General features: G+C 48.3%; 1 protein-coding gene across 4 annotated transcripts in view; it reads left to right on the top strand.

Annotated features, from left to right (window-relative positions):
* ctnnbip1 (catenin, beta interacting protein 1) overlaps window positions 1-16,709 on the top strand; it is a 140,199-nt gene that overhangs the window by 659 nt on the left and 122,831 nt on the right. Inside the window, exon 2 of one of the 4 annotated variants that reach the window (XM_072477905.1) lies at window positions 7,782-7,921. The exons of 2 other annotated variants lie outside the window; for them this stretch is intronic. The gene's annotated coding sequence lies outside the window, so the exon portion shown is untranslated. Of the gene's footprint in view, window positions 1-2,207; window positions 2,323-7,781; window positions 7,922-16,709 lie in introns of those variants that run through there. One more of the 4 variants, XM_072477906.1, reaches the window with a different exon arrangement.

Below are 16,709 nucleotides of genomic sequence, written 5' to 3'. Positions count from 1 at the left end.
CCCAGCCCCGGGACACTGCCAGCCCGGGATCCTGCCAGCCCCGGGACCCTGCCAGCCCCGGGATCCTGCCAACCCCGGGACCCTGCCAGCCCGCAGCCCCGGGACCCTGCCAGCCCCGGGACCCTGCCAGCCCCGGGACCCTGCCAGCCCCGGGATCCTGCCAGCCCCGGGATCCTGCCAACCCCGGGACCCTGCCAACCCCGGGACCCTGCCAACCCCGGGATCCTGCCGGCCCCGGGATCCTGCCGGCCCCGGGATCCTGCCGGCCCCGGGACCCTGCCGGCCCCGGGACCCTGCCGGCCCGCAGCCCCGGGACCCTGCCAACCCCGGGACCCTGCCAACCCCGGGACCCTGCCAGCCCCGGGATCCTGCCGGCCCCGGGACCCTGTCGGCCCCGGGACCCTGCCAGCCCCGGGACCCTGCCAGCCCCGGGATCCTGCCGGCCCCGGGACCCTGCCAGCCCCGGGACCCTGCCAGCCCCGGGATCCTGCCAGCCCCGGGACCCTGCCGGCCCCGGGACCCTGCCAGCCCCCAGCCCCGGGACACTGCCAGCCCGGGATCCTGCCAGCCCCGGGACCCTGCCAGCCCCGGGATCCTGCCAACCCCCAGCCCCGGGACACTGCCAGCCCTGGGACCCTGCCAGCCCCCAGCCCCGGGACACTGCCAGCCCGGGATCCTGCCAGCCCCGGGACCCTGCCAGCCCCGGGATCCTGCCAACCCCGGGACCCTGCCAGCCCGCAGCCCCGGGACCCTGCCAGCCCCGGGACCCTGCCAGCCCCGGGACCCTGCCAGCCCCGGGACCCTGCCAGCCCCGGGATCCTGCCAGCCCCGGGACCCTGCCAACCCCGGGACCCTGCCAACCCCGGGACCCTGCCAACCCCGGGACCCTGCCGGCCCCGGGATCCTGCCGGCCCCGGGATCCTGCCGGCCCCGGGACCCTGCCGGCCCCGGGACCCTGCCGGCCCCGGGACCCTGCCGGCCCGCAGCCCCGGGACCCTGCCAGCCCCGGGATCCTGCCAGCCCCAGGACCCTGCCGGCCCGCAGCCCCGGGATCCTGCCAGCCCGCAGCCCCGGGATCCTGCCAGCCCCCAGCCCTGGGATCCTGCCAGCCCCGGGACCCTGCCAGCCCCCTGCCCCGGGACCCTGCCAGCCCCGGGACCCTGCCAGCCCCGGGATCCTGCCAGCCCCCTGCCCCGGGATCCTACCAGCCCCCTGCCCCGGGATCCTGCCAGCCTGGGATCCTGCCAGCCCCGGGATCCTGCCAGCCCCCAGCCCCGGGATCCTGCCAGCCCCGGGATCCTGCCAGCCCCCTGCCCCGGGATCCTGCCAGCCCGGGATCCTGCCAACCCGGGATGCTGCCAGCCCCCTGCCCCGGGATCCTGCCAGCCCCCTGCCAGCCTGGGATCCTGCCGGCCACCAGCCCCGGGATCCTGCCAGCCCCGGGATCCTGCCAGCCCCCTGCCAGCCTGGGATCCTGCCAGCCCCGGGATCCTGCCGGCCACCAGCCCTGGGATCCTGCCGGCCACCAGCCCCGGGATCCTGCCAGCCCCGGGATCCTGCCGGCCCCCAGCCCTGGGATCCCGCCGGCCCCCAGCCCCGGGATCCTGCCAGCCCGGGATCCTGCCAGCCCGCAGCCCCGGGATCCTGCCGGCCACCAGCCCCGGGATCCTGCCAGCCTCCCCTTCACAGAATTTAAAATCATTTCCACAGGGAATAGGCTGAAAGACAGACTTGCATTTCCATAGCGTCTTTCACATCCCCAGGAGATCCCCAAAGTACCTTTACAGCCGATTAGTCACTTGTACTGGGGAAACATGTCAACCAGTTTGCGCACAGCAAGCTCCCACAACCAGCCATGTCCCAATGACCGGGTAACCAGTCTCCGGGATGTCCATCTAATGGTGAATATTGACCGGGACACCGGGGCGGGTGAATCTCCTGCTGCTCTCCCAGGGAATAGCGCCGTGGGATCTTCCATGTCCTCCTGAAAAGGCGGCCGTTGGCTTCTTGGTCTCATTCAAAAGACGCCGCCTCTGGCGGGGCAGCCTCCACCCTGGTGCTGGCACGGGACTGAAACAGTGATTGCGTTGTTCCTCTGATTGCAGGGCGAGGGTTGCCCTAACCGGCTTTGTGTAAGGGTTAAGAGCTTCGGCCTGATGCAGTTTGGTGAGGAAAGAGGGGGGAGCATTTGCGACGCCAGGGATCCGGGCTCGATTCCGACCATGGGTGATTCTGTGTGGAGTGGGCACATTCTCCCCGCGTCTGCGTGAGTTTCCTCCGGGTGCTCCGTGGGTTTCCTCTCTCAGTCCAAGGATGTGCAAGGTTGGTGCATGGCCATGCTAAATTGCCCCTTAGTGTCCAAAGAGTGTATGTAGAACATAGAAAATACAGCACAGAACAGACCCTTCGGCCCACGTTGTTGTGCCAAACGTTTGTCCAAGATTAAGAACAAATTAATCTACACCCCATCATTCTACCGTCATCCATGTACCTATACAGTAGCCGCTTGAAGGTCCCTAATGTTTCCGACTCAACTACTTCCACAGGCAGTCCATTCCATGCCCCACTACTCTCTGGGTAAAGAACCTACTTCTGACATCCTCCCCTATATCTTCCACCATTCACCTTAAATTTATGTCCCCTTGTAATGGTTTGTTCTACCCGGGAAAAAAGTCTCTGACTATCTACTCTATCTATTCCCCTGATCATCTTATAAACCTCTATCAAGTCGCCCCTCATCCTTCTTCGTTCCAACGAGAAAAGGCCCAGCACCCTCAACCTCTCCTCGTAAGACCCACCCTCCATTCCAGGCAACATCCTCTGCACCTTTTCCAAAGCTTCCACATCCTTCCTAAAATGAGGCGACCAGAACTGCACACAGCACTCCAAATGTGACCCCACCAAGGTCCCGTACAGCTGCATCATCACCTCACGGCTCTTAAATTCAATCCCTCTGCTAATGAACGCTAGCACATCATAGGCCTTCTTCACAGCTCTATCTATGAACATAGACCCCAAGATCTCTCTGCTCCTCCACATTGCCAAGAACCCTACCGTTAACCCTGTATACCGCATTCATATTTGTCCTTCCAAAAGGGTTACGATGTCGCGGGGATGGGACAGGGGAATGGACATGGTGGGGTAAACCTTCGGAGGGTCGTTGCAGACTCTATGGGTCGAATGGCCTCGTACACTGTAGGGATTCTATGAATAATGTGCTTGTAAATAGTTTAGGCAGCTTTTTCAATCACAGCGCAACGTTGACCACACCTGCCCTCACCTTACCGTACCCTCTACCCAGGTGTACGGAGGTTTAAATTTGATTTAAAAAGAAACTGGCAGATTAATTTAGGAATATGATTGAAATAGCTAAAATAAAGAACAAAACAAAGAAAAGTACAGCACAGGAACAGGCTTTTTGGCACTCCATGTTAAGTAATGGGTTAAGAGTTAAGTAATGCATTAAGAGACATTGCAATTAGTTGTCTCATTTAGTTTAAGCATCCAATGATTGACACTGATATGTAAAGGGGCTTCAGGTGGCCCTTGTGTCAGGTGGTGTGTTAAGAGTTTTGTGCAGAGACGGTGGAAGTGAAATAAATGGTGTTTGGTGAAAAGGAACAGGACTATTGACTCTTCATACAACGGTAACTAAAACGTATAACACTCCAAGCCTGTGCCTATTATGATGCCATAACTAAACAAAAAACATTCTGCCTGTACTCGGCCCATATTCCTCTATTTCCTCCCTATCCATGTACCCACCCAGATGCCTCTTAAATGTTTCTAATGTGCCTGCTCCCACCACTCTCGGTGTGAAAAATTTGCCCCGCACATCTATCTCCCTTAAACTTTCCCCCCTCTCATCTTGAACCTGTGCCCCCTTGTAATTGACACTTCCTGCCTTGGAAAAAGCCTCTGACTATCTACCCTGTCTATGCCTCTCATAATTTTGTTGGCCTCTATCGGGTCTGCCCTCAGCCTCCGTCTTTCCAGTGAAAACAATCTCGTTTATTCAACCTCTCCTCACAACCAACACCCTCGAGACCAGGCAATATCCCGGTGAGCCATCTTTGCACTCTCTCCAAAGCTTCCACGTCCTTCTAATAATTTAAAAAAATATATATTTTATTAAGGTATTTGAAAATTTTTATAACAGTAACATAAACAATGACATCAACATGGTAAAATAAACATTTCTCTTCCCCCCCCCCCCCCCCCCCCCCCCCAGCCCAATCGTCACACATCTCAACCATACAACAATCCGCCCCCGCTGGAATACTGCATCTGCTGACATTTTAATTTTCCTCTAGAAAGTCGACGAATGGCTGTCACCTCCGAAGAACCCTAACATTGGCCCTCTTATTTTCTCGAGACTGAGAAACCCAGCCATGTCACTAACCCAGGTCTCTACACTCGGGGGCTTCGAGTCCCTCCACAATAACAAGATCCGTCTCCGGGCTACCAGGGAGGCAAAGGCCAGGACGTCGGCCTCTTTCGCCCCCTGAACTCCCGGATCTTGCGACACTCCAAAGATCGCTACCTCCGGACTCGGCACCACCCGTGTTTTTAGTACCGTGGACATCGACTCAGTAAAATCCTGCCAAAACCCTCTAAGCTTCGGGCATGCCCAAAACATGTGGAAATGATTTGCTGGGCTTCCCGCACACCTATCCTCAACCCCGAAGAACTTGCTCATCCTAGTCGCTGTCATGTGTGCCCGGTGGACTACCTTAAATTGTATCAGGCTAAGCCTGGCGCATAATGAGGTATTAACCCTGCTTAGGGCATCCGCCCATAGACGCGCCTCTATCTCTCCTCCTAGCTTGTCCTCCCACTTGCCCTCCCACTTGCCCTTAAGCTCCTCCACCGGGGTTTCCTCCGAAAGCTCCTGGTAAATATCCGATACCTTCCCCAATCCCACCCAGGTACTGGAAACTACTCTATCCTGTATCCCCTGTGGCGGCAGCAGCGGAAAGGCCGGCACCTGTTTTCTCAGGAAGTCGCGCACCTGCAAATACCTAAAACCATACCCTGCTGGCAATTTAACTTTAGCCTCCAAAGCTTTCAAGCTGGGAAAGGTCCCGTCTGTAAATAGATCCCCCATCCTTCCAATTAGACATAGAATTTACAGTACAGAAGGAGGCCATTCGGCCTATCGAGTCTGCACCGGCTCTCGGAAAGAGCACCCTCCCCAAGACCACCCCCCCACCCTATCCCCATAACCCAATAACCCCACCCAGCACTAAGGGCAATTTAGCATGGCCAATCCACCTAAGCTGCACATCTTTGGACTGAGGGAGGAAACCGCAGCACCCGGAGGAAACCCACGCACACACGGGGAGAACGAGCAGACTGCGCACAGACAGTGACCCAAGTTGGGAATCAAACCTGGGACCCTAGAGCTGTGAAGCAATTGTGCTAACCACTATACTACCGTGCTGCCCTCTACCAACTCCAGAACCTGCCATCTAGCCTACCCGATACAAACCTGTGGCTATTATAAATCGGGGTCCAAATCAATGCTCCCTCCACTCGTTTACATCTCCTCCATTGTTCCCAGATCTTCAGAGCCGCCACTACCACCGGACTTGTGGAGTATCGGACCGGCGAGAACGGCAGAGGTGCCGTTACCAATGCTCCCAAACTGGTGTCTTTACATGACGCCGCCGCCAGTCCTTCTAATAATTAATCCACATACCTTTTTGCTGGCATGCATTATGTGCCGACATAATAAAGTTTGTGCTTGCATTGAAGTTAAGTGTTGTTGAATTTAAGAGTCCATTAAGTGTTCAACTAAGCAAACATGTCAACTTTTCTGTGATATTTGCCTCCAACAGCAATTAGTATGTGTGGAGGGGGTTGGCTGAGAGAGGGATAAGACACAGGAAGAGCTCCTCTTTTTCGAGTAGTGCTGTGAGATTCTTCATCTGTCGCATTGGGACAGCTTCTTAATTTGGACATCCCATTCTGAAGGGTGTAACTTAGGCAGCCACCACCTTAGTCTTTCACTGGTGTTGGCACACATTATAAATTGAAAATATTATTTGGAAGTTGAACCTAGAACCTTCATCCCAAGATGAATACTGGGTGAGTACAGAACCAGGGGTCACAGTTTGAGGATTCAGGGTAAACCATTTCGGACAGAGATGAGGAGACATTTCTTGACACAAAGAGTGTCAGCCTGTGGAATTCATTACCACAGGAAGTAGTTGATGTTAAAAATTGGATATATTCAAGCGGCAGCTGGATACAGCACTCGGGGAGAATGGGATCAAAGGTTAGTGGAAGAAAGCAGGATTGAGCTATTGAGTTAGATGATCAGCCATGATTGTGATGAATGGCAGAACAGGCTCAAAGGGCCAAAAGGCCTCCTCCTGCTCCTATCTTCTATGTATCTATGTATCAACTGATTTAGAAGTATTGCTAACTGGCTGAGAAATGCAATAAGGCAGGGGGCGAGGTTCATGAGCTCCAACCAGATGGCAATGAACTTGAATCCCAGGACTCCCTCTTGCTGTTGGGAGTAATGGTTGTCAGTTCCCAGTTGGGTGACTAGACTAATTTCACATTCCCGTACTGTTGTGGTTATTGTGACCTAGGCACAGAAGGTCCCTGATTCAAAACCTGGCGAGGGGTGAATCATTTGACTGGCTGGGTTGAATGGCTTGTTTCTGTACTGTTAGTTCGGCCTCCACGTCTGTCTCGGGAGATGATTAACTGCAGCCAGGGTGTCTGTCACTTCTGAAACATTGTTGGTTGTACCTGAAGAGGCCAATTCATGAGTGGCTGTCCCTAACCCAGCTGGCACAGGTGAATAGCGTTTGCCCGAGATCGGCTTATGTCTATTCCTCTCGTCCTACCTTGGCAGAGGGATTCTAATCACCCAGTGGAGTAGATTCCCAGCTAGTTGTGCTCCTGGTTTAAGGTGCAGTGGAGAGCTGACAACAATTCCACACTTGGATGACTAAAGCAAGATAAGTGGTGATGATTCATGTCTGTGTGTCATTAAGAAAACATCAAAAAGGTGCTGGACACAATTGGTGTGGTGTGAAAAAGGGAAAGAAACTTGTGGAATTTTTAAATGATTGTGCAATTAACCTGCTGGACCTGATCAGAAAATAATGCTCCTACCATAGTGCTTTTTTTAAAACAACTTAACCTAACAAGTTCATATGTAGCATGGCATAATGCCAAAGGGTCCCCCCCCCCCCCCCCCCCCAATCTCGTTCAGGCCTTAATCTCTTTCACTGGGGCACAAACCCAAGAGCAACAGTCATTACCAGGACCCGTGACTGTTTATGCACAAGACATAATAGTATGTTGAATGTCGCCAGCCAGGCCTGGTCTTGATGTCCGTTGTCGGCCTGTGCGCACTTCTAGTAAGGCCCAGACAGAGAGAACATGGAGAGGATGTTTCCACTAGTAGGAGAAACTAGAGGGCACAACCTCAGACTGAAGGGACGACCCTTTAAAACAGAGAGGAGGTGGAATTTCTTCATCCAGTGAATGGCGAATCTGTGGAACTCTTTGCCGCAGAAGGTTGATGACGCCAAGTCACTGAGTGTCTTTAAGACAGAGATAGATAGGTTCTTGATTAATAAGGGGTTCAGCGGTTATGGGGAGGAGGCAGGAGAATGGGGATGAGAAATATATCAGCCATAATTGAATGGCGGAACAGACTCAATGGGCCGAATGGCCTCATTCGGCTCCTGTATTGTGGTGCATTGGGTTTTGGAGCAGCAGGAACCCTGACTAATTTTCCCCTCCTTTCAATTTAGACGTCCCTTCGGTTAGTCCTGCTGAATTCAACAGGGAACAAAAATTGAATCTGGGACCTTCTGGTCCACGTGGTTTAGAAACCCAGATGATCTCTGACTGTCAGGGCTTGTCTATTATCTTATCCATTGTGTTGGCACAGGTAAGATGATCAAAATGGTCTCCTTTTGTGCTATATGATTTCAATCTTTTAATTTTTCTTAATGGATATGGCTGTAAATAGTTTTGCTAACTTGCTAATCATCTTTTTCCTGCCTCTTAAAAATGTCACAGTTTTATTGAGAATATGGCATCAGGAACATTGAGTTCCCAATCGCAAATGGCCATAATCCTTGGTCAACTTGTACCTCTTAACCAGTTCTGACCAAAACAAATTAACTGGCGATTTGTCATCTTCTCTTTTTGGGGGGGGGATTTTGCTGCATACAAATTGATTGCTGTGTTTGTATAAACAGGGACTGCACTTTAACATTGGTTCAGTGGCTCTGAGGTTCTCTGGATTGTGAAAGGTGCCATATAAACTCAAGTTTTTTCTTTATCCGCATGTAAACCTTGCAAAGAATATTAACAGGGGCTGGTTTAGCACACTGGGCTAAATTGCTGGCTTTTAAAGCAGACCAAGTCAGGCCAGCAGCACGGTTCAATTCCCGTACCAGCCTCCCCGAACGGGCGCCAGAATGTGGCGACTAGGGGCTTTTCACAGTAACTTCATTGAAGCCTACTTGTGACAATAAGCGGTTTTCATTTTCAACAGGGATTGCGAGGATACAGGTTCCTACTCTCACCTAATGTTGTTATAAAGTCATTTTTAAGTAGAAACTATTAACTGTTGTGTGCATATACACTTAACACCCCTGGTGTCTACCCCAAATGATTGAAAGTGTCAGGTAAAAATTGGGCTGCATTAAGTGAATACCCCGGAGCTTAAAGCACACCATTTGAATTTGAACTTTTCGCTCCCGTTAATTTGTCATTTCCCATTATTTACTGATAGTAGCATCCTATAGTTAGATGCTCAAAAGATTAATAAAACATTCTAATCTTATAATGACAGATTTTTATTGTCAAATCACTTTAGGAAGAAGTTCTACAAAACTGGCCTGCGTAGCAATATTGTAGAGTTTAGCTTGTTTCTGGTCTGGCGTTGGTTCCACAACAAGTGGGACAGTATGCGACTTGATTTTGACTGTTTTTTCAGACTTGATGAGATAGGTCACATGGTAGCCCAGTAGAGACATACCTTGCCTGTCCTTTCAACGGGAAGTGAATGGGTCCTTCTCCGAATTGTTCCTTTGAGCTGCTTCCTTCCTGATTCTGCATTTGTGCCCATTCCAGAAGCCTGTCGCAGCGGGTTGGGACTTGCACCTTGGCAACACTGAGCTTTCCATTTATTTTTCAGCTGAGATTAGCTACCCTGATGCTGCAATTCCTCGGAGCAAACCTGCTCTGCCACTGGTATCATACTTGACACGAGAAGGATTTAAAAAATCTTTCTTTTAGATGCTCTAGTGATTGAATAATAATATAAATTAACATTAGTAAAATAATATTTAGTGATTCAATATTGTTTGACTTTTGAACTTTATTGACCACAGGCATGGCTCAGTGGATAGTATTGTCACTCCCCCCCCCCCCCCCCCCCCCCCCAAAAAAGTGAAGATGTGAGTTAAAGTCCCACTCCAGGTACTTGAGCTGACGGTACTGAGTGCTGACTTTAGAGAGTTAAACCAAGGTCTGCTCTCTACGGTGGGAGTCAAGGACCCTACTGTTTAGAAAAAATGCAAGGCACGGTTTAGAAATAAGAGCAGGGAAGTTATCCCACCTTGTTTATCCCTGGGTAGCACGGTGATTAGCACTGTTGCTTCACAGCACCAGGGTCCCAGGATCGATTACTGGCTTGGGTCACTGTCTGTCCGGAGTCTGCACGTTCTCCCCGTGTCTGCGTGGGTTTCCTCCGGGTGCTCCGGTTTCCTCCCACAAGTCCCGGAAGACGTGCTGTTAGGTGAATTGGACATTCTGAATTCTCCCTCCGTGTACCCGAACAGGCGCTGGAGTGTGGCGACCAGGGGCTTTTTACAGTAACTTCATTGCAGTGTTAATGTACGCCTACATGAGACAATAAAGATTATTTTTTTAAAAATCAACATGACTAAAGACAAATGTTGATCATTCACAAACTTTGGGAACTTGCCATGCACAAATTGGCTGCCATTTTCTAATATAAAGTTAGAGTACCCAATTATTTTTTTTCCCAATTAAGGGGCAATTTAGCATGGCCAATCCACCTACCCTGTACATCTTTGGGTCGTGGAGGTGGGACCCACGCAGACACAGGGAGAATGTGCGAACTCCACATGGACAGTGACCCAGGACCGGGATTGAACTCGGGTCTGTCTCCCTGAATAGTTATAAGCTACAGCTGACCTCGTGCCCATACTTGTAACCGTCGGCCCTCACAGAAAAGCCTTTTATCCCCCTAAAGTCTTGGAGGAAATAGGGTAGGTTGTTTCCCTGGGAATTCTTTAAGGTCATTTTAAAGCGGCAAATGAACACAGGGAATGATCCGTACGCAAGATGATGGAGGCCCAGGGATTGCACAAATTTGGCCCTTGGACTTGATCTAAACTACCAGGGCAAGCTGCCAGAGATCTCTCCACTTCCACAAGCAGCTTGCCTGATGGAATATGAAATTGAGGCCAGCTGCTGGGGATGTGGGTTCTGGAAGCACTGTGGACTTGGAAGGAAGTGTGGACATTATTCATCTTTTTGATGCAGACCACTGGCTGGGCAAAATCTGCATCCCGAAAACCTAATCAAGGCTTCCTCTATGCAGAGAAATCCAATTTCTGGAAAGAATCATGTGTCATGTTGCTCATTAAGAAGAGACTTAATACCGTTTTTGGGGACTGCTGCAGATTGCTGAAAAATGGCCCAACCCAATGGTGTAATTAAGCCTTGGGTCCCAGGGCACTGCACCCAGTCCATCACTCGAACACGCCTCACATCCATTGGCTCTTCTACACCTCCCGCTGCCTTGGGAAAGCGGGCAGCATAATCAAAGACCCCTCCCACCCGCCTTATTCACTCTTCCAACTTCTTCCATCAGGCAGGAGATACAAAAGTCTGAGAACATGCACTAACAGATTCAAAAACAGCTTCTTCCCCGCTGTTACCAGACTCCTAAACGGCCCTCCTATGGACTGATCTGATCTGATCACATATCTTCTCTAGTGAATAGCACTGCACTCCTGTGTGCTTCACCCGATGCCTGTGCCTATGTATTTGTATTGTGTATTTATGTGTGTCCTATTTTTTTTCATGTATGAAATGATCTGTCTGGTCTATGCAGAACAATACTTTTCACTGTATCTCGGTACACGTGACAATAAACAAATCCAAACCAATCCCCTAAAATTGGTGATTTTTGCACCTGTAAAATGTCATGAAAATTCCAGCTCCGGTATGCCGGTATGTTGAGGTCCTCCGATCTGAGTGATGCGGTGCATTGACTTGCTGAACAATACTTTTCTCACTGTCTACTGAAACATTTTCTTCAAAGATATGACTGCTCCGTTTGGGAAGATGTGACAGTCTTTCAGAAGTTAGGCAGGGGGTCTGTGGGAGTGTGTCAATATTTATGAGAGAGATCTGGGAACATATCAGTCTTCACAAAACGTCTCCCACACAAAAGTTTGAAAACCACTAATCTCCCCCACTGCAGTGCCTGTTTTTAACATGGCTTCTCATAAATATTCAGAGCATAAATCTTGAGTTTATTACGGATTTGTGCCACAAGCATAGTTTTAATGAATTATGCAAGGTGTCTAAGTTGGGATGAGAAGCAATTATTTTGTTCAAAATTTCATGTGGCGGCCAATGCTCTATTTATTGCACATCCAGCTTTTTCTCAAAAGAAAAATCTTCAGTCTCAACGCACTAATAAAATTTTAATATCACAATTAGAATGCAATAATGAAGATGACAACTTGCAGTTATTAAAACATCACTTCTTTTGCCCTTGCTAACATATTAAAACTGCTGCAACTACAGGGCGATCCAGTCTACATTCGAGCCATTGAAATACTTTTGAAGTGTAGTCGCTCCTGTAATGGAAGAAACATGGCAGCAAATTTGCACATGGCAAGATTCCACAACCAACAATGAGATAATGACCAGATAATTTGATCTAGTGATGTTGGTTGGTGTAAATATTGGTCAGAGCACAGTGTGTATTTCAGTGTGTTCCTAAACACGCTATATAATATTTTGAAGCATTATGATGTCTGTGCTGAATAGCACAGGCAACGCACAATATCAAACCAGTCCCATTCCATTCATACCATTTTATTTTATTCAGGAGGAATTGTGAATGAGGTAGCAACTCGGTTATGGTGGGTACAGCTTTGAGTGCAGGAGTATACAGGGCAAACAGCGCAAGCCCCCTGAACCTAAAGAACATTCAATAATGAGACTCAAAAGCGGACTGGTAGAGTTTCTATAGTTGTTAGTCCACAAAAATATGTTGATGCCTTCCTCGTCACCTATCTGAAATTTTCCTGACTATTTAGATTATAATGGTACAACTCTTGATTGTTTCCTTTTACAGTTAAGTATCTATTTAAATGCATGTTAAAGCCACCACAAATTTACGATGTAGTTACTTAGCATACAGCTGTCAGTACAAAATACCATATGGCTCTGTTTCCTGCGCAGATTTTATTAGTCATCTCTTTTTGCACTTCCATCAGAAACAGTGGCAAAAGCATTTAAAGAACTGTAAAGTTTAAGCGATTAGTCAGTTAGGTGAAAATGAACACCCCTAGATGGAGGGAAAAGCACTACCAGCAACATCATGTGCACTGCAAAAAAGAGTCATCCGCTAAAGTGGATAGAATTTGTTGTTAGCAGGGAGATGAAATATGACCTCTATTCCCATCAGCGTGTTGGATGAAGTATTGATGAACATAAGGGCAAGGAGGCTGTGCTTCAACTGTAAGCCTCAAGGAAAATCAATAACTGACTCATGTAAATGTTGGCACCGCTCGCCCATTTGAAAAATGTGTCATGTACACGAGGAGCTATGATTCCTTGGACAGCGGAAAGAGGGAAAGTCATATTTACACTTCATACATTGGAAAATAATTTTGTCATCCAAATTCTGTGGAAGTGAAACCTTTATACTATTTCCATTTGGATTGTGAAAAATACCCGGCACATTTTTCTGGCTTGGCTTGTAGACTCTTTGAGATGCGATTGGATTGCTGATCGAAAGACACATTTATCGAGAGGAAGGGTCGTCGACGGTTGTGAATTTGTCATCGTTAGCCTAATATTCCATCATAATAGTGTGATAGAGCCTATTCTTTTAACTTGTAAAAGAGGCATTACAGGAATGGGTGGTGTAGTGGCATTGTCACTGGAGTAGTAATCCAGAGACCCAGGGTAATGCTCTGGCGACCCGGGTTCGAATCCCACCATGGCTGATGGTGAAATTTGAATTCAATAAAAATCTGGAATTAAGTCTAACGATGACCATGAAACACCCAGCTGGTTCACTAATGTCCTTCTGGCAAGGAAATTTGCTGTCCTTATCCGGTCTGGCCTACATGTGACTCCAGACCCCCACAGCAAAGCGGTCGACTCTTAACTGCCCCCCCCCACTGAAATGGCCCAGCATGACACTCAGTTCAAGGGCAATTAGGGATAGGAACAAATGCTGGCCCAGCCAGCAACGCTTACATTCCGAGAACAAATTTTTAAAAAGTAGGGCGGAATTTGTTGTACACTGCCGATGGCCTATGACAGATCTAAGATGGGAGTTCTCAATACTGGCAACTGCTGTCCAAAGTTGGATTGTTCTATTCTCAGTAATCTTTACCTCAATGAGCGGCAAAAGATTGAGACAAATGCCCTAAAACATGGCAATAGGGTACTTCGCCATTGAAACTTAGGAAACACACATTATTTATTTTATTGTATGAATGGATTTTGTGTAGCTCATAATTTATGCTATGATCCTGGAAATGTAAATTCACCCCTTCAATGTGACTAATCTTTATCCACTGACATTTAGCCTTTCAGTTCTTGGATATATTTAAAACTATAATAACTTATCCTGTGGCTGTTTGCTAGTCACCAGTAACATGAACAATCTAGATGTGGAAATACCTGTCATTTTGAGTGCTAAACTGCACTGTTAATTTTCAAAATATGATTGCACCTTGGAGCATCTGACAGCTAAGAAGCTGACGGGTAGCGGGTTACGCAGGCCAATGATGCGAGAGTGCCTAATTAATGTTACCCGATAAAGGTGGGGATTTTGGGGATTACACTCCACTCTCCTGATTCTCCCGATGTGTCCGTGAGTTTATTCAGTGATTGTTCAAACCATGCAGGCGGGGAAGAAACCAGCTGAGATTCCGGAGGTGAGCTGAGTTAACTTGTCGCAGCCAAGGTGGTGAGCAGTTGGGCTTAATGTCTCACTGGGCAGGATTCATGATATCTCCTATGGAAGTTAGCTGAAGATGGAATTGTGCTTGGGTGTTACCGCCCAATGTTTGATCATTTTCTGACTTTCAATTTGAAGGTCCTTGGGGGCCTCTTGGGCGATCTAACCATGGAAGGATATCCCAGCAAGAAATTGATATATCCAGGAGATAGAATTGGTGAGTAAAGGATTTGGTGGTGGCAGGGAAACTCCCTTCTCCTTGGGCTGATTTGAGTTCATCACCTTGGAAGAAATCTCCGGTTCCTCTTAGAATAGTCATGATGTGGAGATGCTGGCGTTGGACTGGGGTGAGCGCAGTAAGAATTCTTACAACACCAGGTTAAAGTCCAACAGGTTTGTTTCAAATCACTAACTTTCGGAGTGAATCACCTGAGGAAGGAGCAGCGCTCCGAAAGCTAGTGTTTGAAACAAACCTGTTGGACTTTAACCTGGTGTTGTAAGACTTCTTGGAATAGTGGCATGGGATATTTTATGTCTTCCAATGAGGCATGCAGGTAATGGTGTAACAGCCCATCTGAAAAACCCTGCCAGCACTCCCTGATTTGCACAGAAGGTGTGCCATGTTGTGAGGAGGAGTTTAAAGCCATGTTCTTCTGACTCAAAGATGAAAGCTGCCACCGAACCGATCTGAGACTTGGAGTAGAAGGGAACAGTTTGCAGACGTCCCAATAACCATCCTGCTGCATGGGGGAGCTGCCAAGTTTGGGTGTTGGCCTGCAGAGGAAGGAAAATTGAATTTGGAATTTCCTCCACATGGCCTGTCAAAAGCAGGAATGTTTTCTGCTCTTGTAGCTGCAGAAGGTCTATTACCTGAGGAAACCTGTGAAACAAGAAAAGATATAGTGGGAAATCTTTCGCTTCCAGCCCCTATGGGGCAGTGTATCAGGGATGGTCAGACGGCTTGAACCATTTTATGCTGTACTGTTTAAAACCAGGGTTCTTGTGTGTGCAAAACAAATCTGATAATCACTTCTACAGGAGCTACTCACTTCAACCATTTTCATGCATGAGCCTCAATTAAATGTTACCACCAGTCTTTAGTTTGCAAATGGATAAATTGTTAGATTTATTGTTAGCAGCCTCCAGTGGTTCCTTCAAAGGTTGGTGGTTAGGTCTCCCAATGCCAGGAAAATATGGAACTGGCATGCACTTGTTCGTTCAGCCAATATCATTATTAAGATTGCAATCCGGTTCCTACAACTAGCATAGGACTCCACTGACATGCTTAAACAGTCTGCTGCCTATTTACAGAAACTTCTGAACATTGAATTGGGTGAGCAAATGGTTAGAGGAGCAAATGGTTCGAGGAGGCGTCCACCAGATTTTCCACTGCTCAGGAAGTTTAAAACGCTCCCCAGCTTCCACCCTCATGACAACATTAACATTATTTTTAAAATGCTTTATTTCCCTATTCCATTCATGATCTCAGCTGTTTCTTGGATAAGGATTTATTGGCACAAATATGTCCTTCTGTTCTTTGCCTGACATTTCTGTTAAGACTGGAGGAGTGAGATTGTCTGCGTTGCCCTTTGATTACTGAAGCCAGCTACCCCTATCCCAGCACCAGATTGAGGTCTATAGTGAGAAGTATGGCAAATATAAGCACACCAGGGCTGTGTGTCACTCTTCCCTGGTACTTTATGAAAAGTTAATACTGGTCTAACATCCACAGTTAAAAGCAGTGAGCAAAGATGCTTAATTTTGCCTTGACTGTATTTGCTTGTGTTTATCACTGAACGATTTACACACCATTGTTATTAATGCCTTTATGAGAGGAGCTTTGTGAGCATGGTTAATTTGACAGATTTTGTCACACCCTTATAAACCTTACTGATTTTCAGAGATTCATCTTATTAGATTTCCATTACAATTTTCTTTCCTCGGTAAAGGTTTTTTCCTCTTGCCATGCACTTCATATTTTCTCAAGTTGTTAACCGTCACTTCAGAGCAGCACACCATGGAAAGTGGCTGATCTCTAACCCACATCGACCCAACAGCATGTTCCGTGCACGTTTCCTAACTCCACAGGTTGATGCATCTCCTGCCCTTGAAATAGGTAACGATTCTGTTTTGCTCCCCTAGAGTGGTGTCAATTGAGCTTGCAGCTGCTTGTCTCTCTCCAAGGTCACCAGACATTTCAAAATGCAACATAATACTGAAAGCTAGCCTTTGTGCTTTATTTTTAACTCTGGGGCTGTATTTTTGCTAATGTTGTAATGCATCATCAGAGTTTTGCTTAATTGGGGTGTAATTTTCTATACCTATTTTCAGCTAGAATTAATATCCTTATAATGGGAATGTACTAACACATTTGTTGGATCCTGCCCCAACAGCACCTACATTTTCTCCCCTTCTCGCCTGACCCTCTGCGGTGTGGATCTGCAGCAGCTCTGCCACTTTACTCAAATGACAATCTCGGCAC

This window comes from Scyliorhinus torazame, chromosome 16, assembly GCF_047496885.1.
Source record: "Scyliorhinus torazame isolate Kashiwa2021f chromosome 16, sScyTor2.1, whole genome shotgun sequence".
Classification (NCBI taxonomy): domain Eukaryota; kingdom Metazoa; phylum Chordata; class Chondrichthyes; order Carcharhiniformes; family Scyliorhinidae; genus Scyliorhinus; species Scyliorhinus torazame.
Note: the sequence above shows the minus strand (reverse complement) of the source record. Positions and strands in the feature narration are given on the sequence as shown.